General features: G+C 34.1%; 1 protein-coding gene across 1 annotated transcript in view; it reads right to left on the reverse strand.

The window, feature by feature from the left end:
* The window catches only part of LOC135200276 (nephrin-like), an 833838-nt gene that overhangs the window by 95119 nt on the left and 728719 nt on the right, over positions 1–10000 (reverse strand).

Genomic DNA, 10000 nt, shown 5'->3' on the forward strand with positions numbered 1-10000 from the left:
GTCAATCTACGGTCTCCAATACTAGTTCTTAAAAGAAAGGCGAAAATTCACACAAGAAATAGTGAAATAAATAGGACAATTAGTCATGAAGATAAGGCGAACAGATGCAAGCCAAAAGACAGGAAGTAATCTACTGTGAGCCCTAGGGGCACTACAAAGAACCTTTAATACTCTACGGTGTGAGACATACGGAATACTGTGAACGTGGGGTCCCTGAGGGGACAGGATACGGGAAAGGACTCAGATACTCGCTACCAACAGGAAGAGGACTACAGGGATTTTCCGGCGGTTATGAAAGATTCTCTGTGATTTTCAGGAAGAAGGAGGGAGGGGATTTGTTTTATTTTAAGTTTATTAAAGATGAGGAGAATAACTAGTAAGAGATTTATTTAAGAAGTGACGAAGACTAAAAAGGTGTACAGCATGTTGTTAAAAATGACTACTGTATGTCTACTGAATGAGGCAATAAAGATGTAAAATCTGATGCACACTATGAGGACGACTTACAGATTTTCTCATGGTAACGAGAAAGAATCTTGGGAAAGACTCAGGGGTCTACACAGGGTTACAGTAGTCTTTCAATATTGCTTTGGGCTTTATAAGACAGAAAGCGATAAGCTGAGAAATGCATAAAAAAAGGACTACAAGGTGGTTGAAAGACACTTCTGGATCTGCGGAGGCCTGCGAGAAAGACGACATTTTCTGCTGAGGGTTCTCAATCGTTCTGGTTATGAGAAAAGAAAGACTTTCCTTGCAAACCAACAGATTTTTATAGGTAAAATTCTGTATTTATAGACAACTCCAAATTTTTTATATCGTATATCAAATCCACATAAAACGTAAACTTTTGCTGTTACTCCTGGACCAAGAAAAAAAAAAAAAAACTGCCGAGAATTTACGTACTTCAATCATCACCAAGTAAGGGTAAAAGAAAAATGTTAAATTAGAGGTTCATACCTCTGCTTTGAAAAAATAAAATAAAAGATACCACAGTAAATATAACATAAAAGAATTTCATCCTAGATTGAAAACAAACTCAATGAAAATTTGGCCCGAAAAAAAACACACACACACACACACACACACACACTCTCTCTCTCTCTCTCTCTTATAGACTTAACAGCAACGTGATCCTCCTGTGAATCCGCCCTGTGATCCACATAGTAGGGAAAAAACGGGTCCTTAAAAAGGCCTAAAAGTGACCTCGAAAAGTGGCTGCTAAAAAAAGGCCTACGAAGCGTCGACGGGGTGATATTGGATTTTTACATCCTTGGGATAGAACTGGAGTTGAGGTTGGAAGCGGGTTATAAGAAAATTCAATAGAGGCAGTACTTCTTCTTTCATCAAAAGGAAGATTAAAAAGGCAATGAACTAAACAAAATGATACGTGTTAATACTTTTGGGTGTCTAATGAAAAAACAGATAAATGACAAATTGTTCAGCCACACTGCTCCTTTGCAATAGCAGCTTAAGACACTAAAAGATACATAACAAAATCCCACCCTCTATTTAGGTTAATTGTGCGTGCATAAGTATCACATATGCGGTCATATGCGTCTTTCTATACCTGTAATTCAAACAGGAAAATATTTTACATTACAAGACTTTAGTGACCACAGAAACTATATCAGAAATAATGATCACAATGGACTTCGTGAAACAAATCAATCCTAACGATTGCTATGGAGACAAGTATGTATAGTCGCAATGAAGACTGAGATGGACACAAGCACGAATATTCACATTGAAGGATGCGGTTGGGACGCGAAAATCAATATCATAAATATTTAAATTGTAGCAAGAAGGTCAATTAAAAGGCTGCAACAGAGAATGGGGGGCTAGAGACCACTAATAATAACCGACGAATGATTTAGTCAGTTTGAAAAGGACTTGAGAAAAAATTCCCATTTCAATCTCAAACGCATCGAAATGAAAACTTAAAATTTTTCACAGTTATTTAAACTAATTCAAAGAGAGCTTAAACGTTTCCCATTTACTGCAACTGCCCTGCAAAAGGATCTAAAATCATATTTCCTTCATTTCGATTAAAATGGAAAGAGACTGGAATTGTTCCATTTCCTATCTATCTAAAAGCGAACTTGATCATATATATCTTTGACGTGAAACGTATTTGAGAGCTTAAATTTTATGAAATACAATAAAACTGGAACGAGAAATAAGAGAAATCTTTCCAGTTACCCGAAATATAAGTAATGAACTTGAAACATTTTCTTTTCTTTAAATCAAATTCTACTTACGAGACTAAAAATGACACTGAGGAGAGAGGTAAATGTTCAAAATAAAGTGGAAATTACACACTGTAATCTTCTTCTCTTACTGATTGGACGAGACTTAATATGATAATCTTTGAGAGAGAGAGAGAGAGAGAGAGAAGAGAGAGAGAGAGAGGGGAAGAGAGAGAGAGAGAGAGAGAGAGAGAGAGAGAGAGAGAGAGAGAGAGAGAGAATTTTCGAAATAAAATCAAGATGACTTATGTCACTCTACCAACAATTGCACAAAGCTAACGATGTTAAACTTTCATACACACGCCCACAAAGAGAGAGAGAGAGAGAGAGAGAGAGAGAGAGAGAGAGAGAGAGAGAGAGAGAGAGAGAGAGAGAGAGAGAGAGAGAGACTTTAAAAGTCAACGAGCACAAAACAGCAAGATAAAAAAAAATCGATACAATAAGCTTCCAAAGAGGGAGGGACGGACAGCCATAAAGGCAAGACAATGAGATGGCAAACAAAGAAGAAGAAAAATAAACAGCAAAAAGTATATATTAATAAAGCCATTGTGGGTCCGGCGTTAAACCAAAGGAATGACTAAGGGGTTAAAAAAAAAAAAGACCATTAAGGCAAAATCTCCAGAAAAGCCAAATGATTATGAAACTATCGCTTCGGGGAAGAAAATAAAATAAAAATAATTGAACAATACAAAAGCAATAAAAACAAGGAAATTCGTGAAAAACAAAATGGTTTTATACACTATACCACTGGATAATGTAAAGTATCACCATGAAATAAAGACTAAGAATATTTGAATAAAAATTTGAAGAAAAAATATCAGATGATAAGGAAATGTTAATGTCAGAAAAATAATGAAGGTGATTATTGGATAACAGAAAATTTTTTTTTGCTAATAACCTAGGCCCAAGAAGAAGGGAACTTTGATTGAGAAAATTCAGCGATTCTCAAAAAGAAGTGCCACACAGGTACAGCCACACTAAGCTACACCCACAACGGCACATACATTCTCTCAATGACCAAATGGGCTCGTCCCTTTGTGAAGTCACCGAAAGGAGTAATAGTAAAAAAATTAGGCGAGGTCTGTATTCTATAGGGGATGGGGCATTGGCCATAACCTATCCCAGAGATAGACAATGACGCGGTCACACGTCTCCTAATCAATAGAGCGCCTTTCGGACAAAGCCAAACATGAGAGGAGGAAGAATTGAGGCCAGGTAGCGTCAGCAAACAATGCATTGTTTGTTTGTTTACTTTCTAGAAATAAATTGATGGAAGGCGAGCCGGTGGTAATAGCCTGCTGTTTTATTTTTTCCATGAACATTTTTGGTAATTTTATTTTGTATAATTATTTTGAAGACATCATTCGCCTTTTTAAATTATATTTTAGTAATTGACTTATGTGTGTGTGCGGGTACATAATATTCCATTTGCAGCAGTCTTGAGTCTTAAATAGGATATACGATTCACTTGATATTGCAAACAAACAGTATATATAAAAAATAGTATTAGTATCATGTGCATTTTACTTAGAATTAAATAGCAGAGAGAGAGAGAGAGAGAGAGAGAGAGAGAGAGAGAGAGAGAGAGAGAGAGAGAGAGAGAGATTGTCCTCCATGATTTAAACTTTTAACTTCTGCTTTCTTTTGGTTTATTTTTGATTTTTTTTACTGTCATCGCATAACATTTTCTCAGCAGGTCTACACAATTATTGCTTGCACATCAGTTATGAATGTCAGTCAATAACATGAAATTTTCTACCTGACCTTCATACTACTGCAGCATGATTTGGCATATTCAAATGATTTTCTAAATTTTCTTTGTAATAAACTAAATATAGATGATCTTATCTTTCGCAAGCGTATGTACAAGTGTATGTATGTATGCATATATAAATCATTATTATCATTATTGTAAAATATATGTATATATCCATATATAATACATACATGCATACATAAGTACTACTATTTATAAATATATATATATATATATATATATATATTATATATATATATATATATATATATGTATATCTCTAATTATATATCATAATTATATAATATATATATATATATATATATATATATATATATATATATATATATATATATATATCTCGCAATCATCCTTTCTTAAGGGAACTTCATAGATACAAATGTCTATTATTCACATCCATTAACCGTACAAAAGACAAACGTCTTGCATTGCTCCACAAATACTTATCAAGCAAACAATAGTGCATACAATTGAACATAGTCTTACGAAACGTCCGGGTAAAGAGACTCCTGAAAAAAATGAAAAATAAAGAAAAAATAACAAAAGATTAGCGAAATGAATAAAAAAAAAGACTTTTATTGAGTCATATTTGTTACGGCAATATTGTTCAAGTAACAATAGGAATGTTTGTCCATTTTGAAGGAGTGAATAGGCAGTAAATATAGTTCCCTTTTTCCATATTCATTCGTTGTCTCTGATTCTCAGAGTTTTATTTTGAGATTACTCTTTCGAATTTTGTGGTCGCCCTCCCCAACCTCTCGGTCGATGATTACCTCGTCGAGGCCTTCCAATTGCTATTTAATAACTGCTTTTATTATCATTTCTCCTAGGCCGGTCAGTTCTCGAACGTGAATATCCCTTATCTTTTCTAAGGAGACTCAAATTTTAAATAAATCAAAGAACTTATACTAACTGTGGGATTTATGGAATGACAACTTCATCCATGGAAAAGAATGTTCGTTGAAAGAAAGTAATAATAATATGATTATTGAATTGATACAAAATATAAACAGATATCACATCCATATATATACATATACTTATATGTTTATGTATATATATATATATATATATATATATATATATATATATATATATATATATGTACACACATCATATATATATATATCTATATATATATATATATATAATATATAATTTATATATATATATATATATACACACATCATATATATATATATATATATAATATGATATATATATATATATATATATATATATATATATATATATATATATAGAGAGAGAGAGAGAGAGAGAGAGAGAGAGAGTTTTAAAATCGTCTAATAAGCACACTTTGATTATATGAATAAAATAGCAGTGTCCATGTCAAACTTCCCAAATTAAACGTAGATAAATTATAGACATGGATGTGGTAATGAAATGTAATCTGGATCCATTTTTAACAACATAATATCTAAGATATGGATTTTAAAGTAAATTTTGCTCATGAAATGAGAGAAAAAGAAGACTGCGTAAAGAAAAAAAGCGAAAGAAAAAACCGATAGGAAAATGGGGTAAACCAGGTCACAGACAAAGGAGGGACGTAATAAAGAAGGAGAAATTTGGGGAGGAAAGATATAGTGTTACGACCATGAAAATGGCGGGTAAGAACGAGAGAGAGAGAGAGAGAGAGAGAGAGAGAGAGAGAGAGAGAGAGAGAGCATCGTTTTAAACACGTCGTACGTTTGATGTTTTTTATATCTTCAATTCTTTCGTTTCTTTGGTATCGGCCTTGTAGAGAGAGAGAGAGAGAGAGAGAGAGAGAGAGAGAGAGAGAGAGAGAGAGAAGGCACTTGCTCCTTACCCGTTGCAAGACTTGGGAGGTATTGACGTCCACTTAAAAGATGATAAGACGAAGAGGTCGTGAGAGAAGGAGTGAGTGAGTGTGGGAGGGAGAGAGGGAGAAGAATGGAGGGAGGGAAGAAGGGCGGATGGGTTGGGGTTGGTTCTTACCCCCATGGAGGAATGGTAGGGGGGTGGGGGCTAGGAGGTCATGAGCAAAGGCAGCCACTTTGTTTCTTCCTCATTCTCGACCTCCCTTTTGTATTCTGCAACACCTTCTCTCTTATGTCATATATTCTAGTCTCTCTCTCTCTCTCTCTCTCTCTCTCTCTCTTTCTCGCACTGAAAATTTAGAAATAATTCATGGTCGGAGCATGTAACAGTTGAGAAGATAATATATTCGTTACCACTTACCAGTTTACTGGGGTACATTCTAACACTGTAACATGGTCTACATGACCTTGCCCTTGGATCTTTGTATGTCAAGCTTGGTGCACTTAATTATCATGGAATTGCTGTCAGAATTTCAAAAGGAAAAGGACGCCACAAACATGTACCCAGCTAGGAGGAATCTACAAACGTTTAAAAATCTGTGACACTGACATGTGGATGGTCAAATTTATTATGCATGATTATTAAGAGATTCCATATATACTTACCAGAGTAAAAACGAAACCCAGAAAATGTAGCCAGCTAAGAGGCATACTATAACCTACTGAATTACAGAGGTAAACAGGATCCATGTGGTATGCTTTTCAGCACAAAAGGGATACCAGAATATTGTGGCCATATTATGCAATTGAATAGCCAGAAGCCTGTGACCGTGTTTACTAACCTGTCAAAGTTATAGTTTGTGCATTTAAATACTTATGAATTAATTATATATTCTTCTCTTTTTTTCTCTCTCTCTCCTTACAATTGCCATATGAATATACATCAATATTTTACCGGCTTCAAAAATAATTAGTCACTCAATATCATGAAGCAAGTTCTCAGCCTTGCCTCTCTCTCTCTCTCTCTCTCTCTCTCTCTCTCTCTCTCTCTCTCTCTCTCTCCTTGATTTCTTCACTTTCCTTGTCTTCATTATCAAGAGAGAGAGAGAGAGAGAGAGAGAGAGAGAGAGAGAAGGGGCCAGTCATTGTTTTGTTGTTTAGCAATATATATATATATATATATATATATATATATATATATATATATATATATATATATATGAAAAGAGAGAGAGAGAGAGAGAGAGAGAGAGAGAGAGAGAGAGAGAGAGAGAGAGAGAGAGAGGCTAGGTTTATGGGAGGGAGTGGTGATAAGAACATGAGGTGGTCTAGTATGTTGTGGGGTACTAAGGTAGAGGTTAATGCAGCAGTTGCTTTTAATGAGCTTTCGGTATTTACCCTTCAATAAATTAATGTGTCAGTTTACGACAGCGATGTCAAGTGTGGGAAACGTACTTATGTCTCCGGTGCGAGCGCCTATGAATGTCATTCGCGTCTCGGTTTCCGTTTTTTTTTTTCCCCCCCGCTTCGGTCGTTCTTATGCAAGCCGATGCTCTGGGGATTAATCCACAGCTTTCTACGCATGGACTCCTGAGCCGCGAGGATTCGTCCTGTTGACGTTGCACGAATTCTCTATTAATTTTCTTTCCTTCTCCGATTCGGCGATGGAGTTGAGATGGAGAATGAGGAGCAAACAGGCATCTTATTTACTTCCGATATCTCATACCTTAGTTTTTGGCTCAGAGGAAATAACCATCTTCTTCTCGATTTTAGTTTTTCTATTTATTTCTTTCTTTCGTTCAGAGAGATGACGTTCAGCCAGAATGACAAGGAGGAGATTGAGGAAGGCGAAGAAAAAAATACATGTGCGCTTATAACTCTAATTTCCCTGAATTCCTCGCGGTCGTAAGAGCACTTTTTTTTTATTTAACAGAACATTCTTCATGATTTCTTTCATAATCCTAAGAGCTTCCGAGAATGACCCTCCTGCATTGCAGGTCTTCGTAATCAAGTCACGAAGAGACGGAATCCGTTCTGTATCGGTTATGTCGGTAGCGAGAATTTTCTCTTTCAGAGACGAAAAAAAAAAAAAAAATTGCCGGTGTTTTTTTTTTTCAGATCCTTAAGCTTCATACAAGAAACGAACTGGAGCATGAAGCATGGTGCGCAGACCCTCTGGTATAACGACGTGTATTTTCACATTCTTCGAAGTTTGAAAAGTGTAATGGGCACAAATAAATGATCAGAGTTGATTTTTTTCTTTTTTTTGTAAATAATGGCGAAAATATTACCCCCATTTCATCGCAAGTAATGTTTCGTTTTCTGATTTATTTATTGTTATTTTGGCTCAGTACTTATTCCTTGGTCTATTTTCTGGCGTTTTAAATTATACGCCAGATGTTTTCTTTTTTTTCTTTTTTAAATCTGCAACTCAATAATTATGTTCAAATCCACGACTTGTTATAAGCTTCCGATTAAAATCTTACTATAATGGGCGTTACGTCCGTCTGTCATTCAATCACGGCCAAACGGCTGGTCCGATGGGCATAAAACTTGGCAGGGTTGTAGTGGGGACCCATAAGATGGTTTATAATGGGGTTTCATCCAACCCACCCTCCCCCACTAATTTGCTAATAATAATCATAATAATAATTATAATAATAAAAATTATTATTATTATATTATTATTATATTATTATTATTATTATTATTATTATTATTATTATTATTATTATTATTATTATTATTGAAAAAACTCTCTATCACGAGAGTATATATAATGTTCTAAAGGGTCCACAATAATACAAAGAGTAAAAAGTCCGTGTATAATTTTGAAGACTTTACAGATAGCTTTCGAACCCTTCCCTGGGTTCATTTTCAGGGAAGGTTCGAAAGCTATCTGTAAAGTCTTCAAAATTATACACGGACTTTTTACACTTCGTATTATTGTGGACCCTTTAGAACATTATTATTATTATTATTATTATTATTATTTGTTATTATTATTATTATTATTATTATTATTATTACAAGGCAGGTGCGAAACACTACATAATTCAAGATCAGCATCAAAACAAAATCAATATGGCGATGTACTGATGTTCAGAGGGGTAACTTTAAACCAAGCTCTGCAAAAAAGTTGAGAAATGAGACAGGGGAAGACTGAGGGCTCGCTAGATATTGGAAGTGGGGTTCGCGTCATAATAGGAATCATTATAGAGAGAATAACAATAATACAGCCGACGACAATGACAGCTAGATAATGCTGGCTGCTGCGACTATGATAATAATGATGATATTTTCTCAAATGATTACATTGTATGTAATAAGAAATATATATATATATAATATATATATATATATATATATATATATATATATATATATATATATAATAATATATATATATATATATATATATATATATATATATATATATAATAATATAATATATTAAATCAACCACAACAATCACGCCTGGAACAGGAAATAGATTTTTGGTTCACATCAGGATCGAACCCAGGGCTTCCAATTGAAAGACCAGATGTGTGTGGCCTGGTGAGAGCAGTCCGGTCTTTTAATTGAAAGACCTGGGTTCGATCCTGATTGTAGTCAGAAGTCTATATGATATATATATATATATATATATATATATATATATATATATATATATATATATATATATATATATATATATACACATATATATACATATATACATAATAAATGAAAACCAAGGATATCCATGAACTAGACTTAATGGCAATAAAGTTCTATTCACAGCCTGTGACGATTTCTCACAAATAAATGAGACATGCAGCGATGCGGAAAATAAATATGTAAAATGCAGAAAAATATTAATACCATTACAATTATCATTATTAATATCATGATTACAAAAGCAACCTTAAAAAGCAATCTAAATTGAACACGGTCTAGCTGAGCGAACACGGGAAAAAATTTAAGTAAAAACTTGAAGAGGTGAATGTAATCATTTCTGAATATAATAAGAGATAGATAGTCGTTTATTTCATTATTATTATGGTCACTGAATTGTCAAAAGGTGTAAACTTTTGTGGTGGAAAGTGTTAAAATCTACGAAAAAGATGGATATACAAAGAGCACGTTTGATTACAATAATGGGAATGAAAATACGAAGAAAAAACTTGCAAACGGCC

This window comes from Macrobrachium nipponense, chromosome 26 (assembly GCF_015104395.2).
Source record: "Macrobrachium nipponense isolate FS-2020 chromosome 26, ASM1510439v2, whole genome shotgun sequence".
In the NCBI taxonomy this organism is placed as follows: domain Eukaryota; kingdom Metazoa; phylum Arthropoda; class Malacostraca; order Decapoda; family Palaemonidae; genus Macrobrachium; species Macrobrachium nipponense.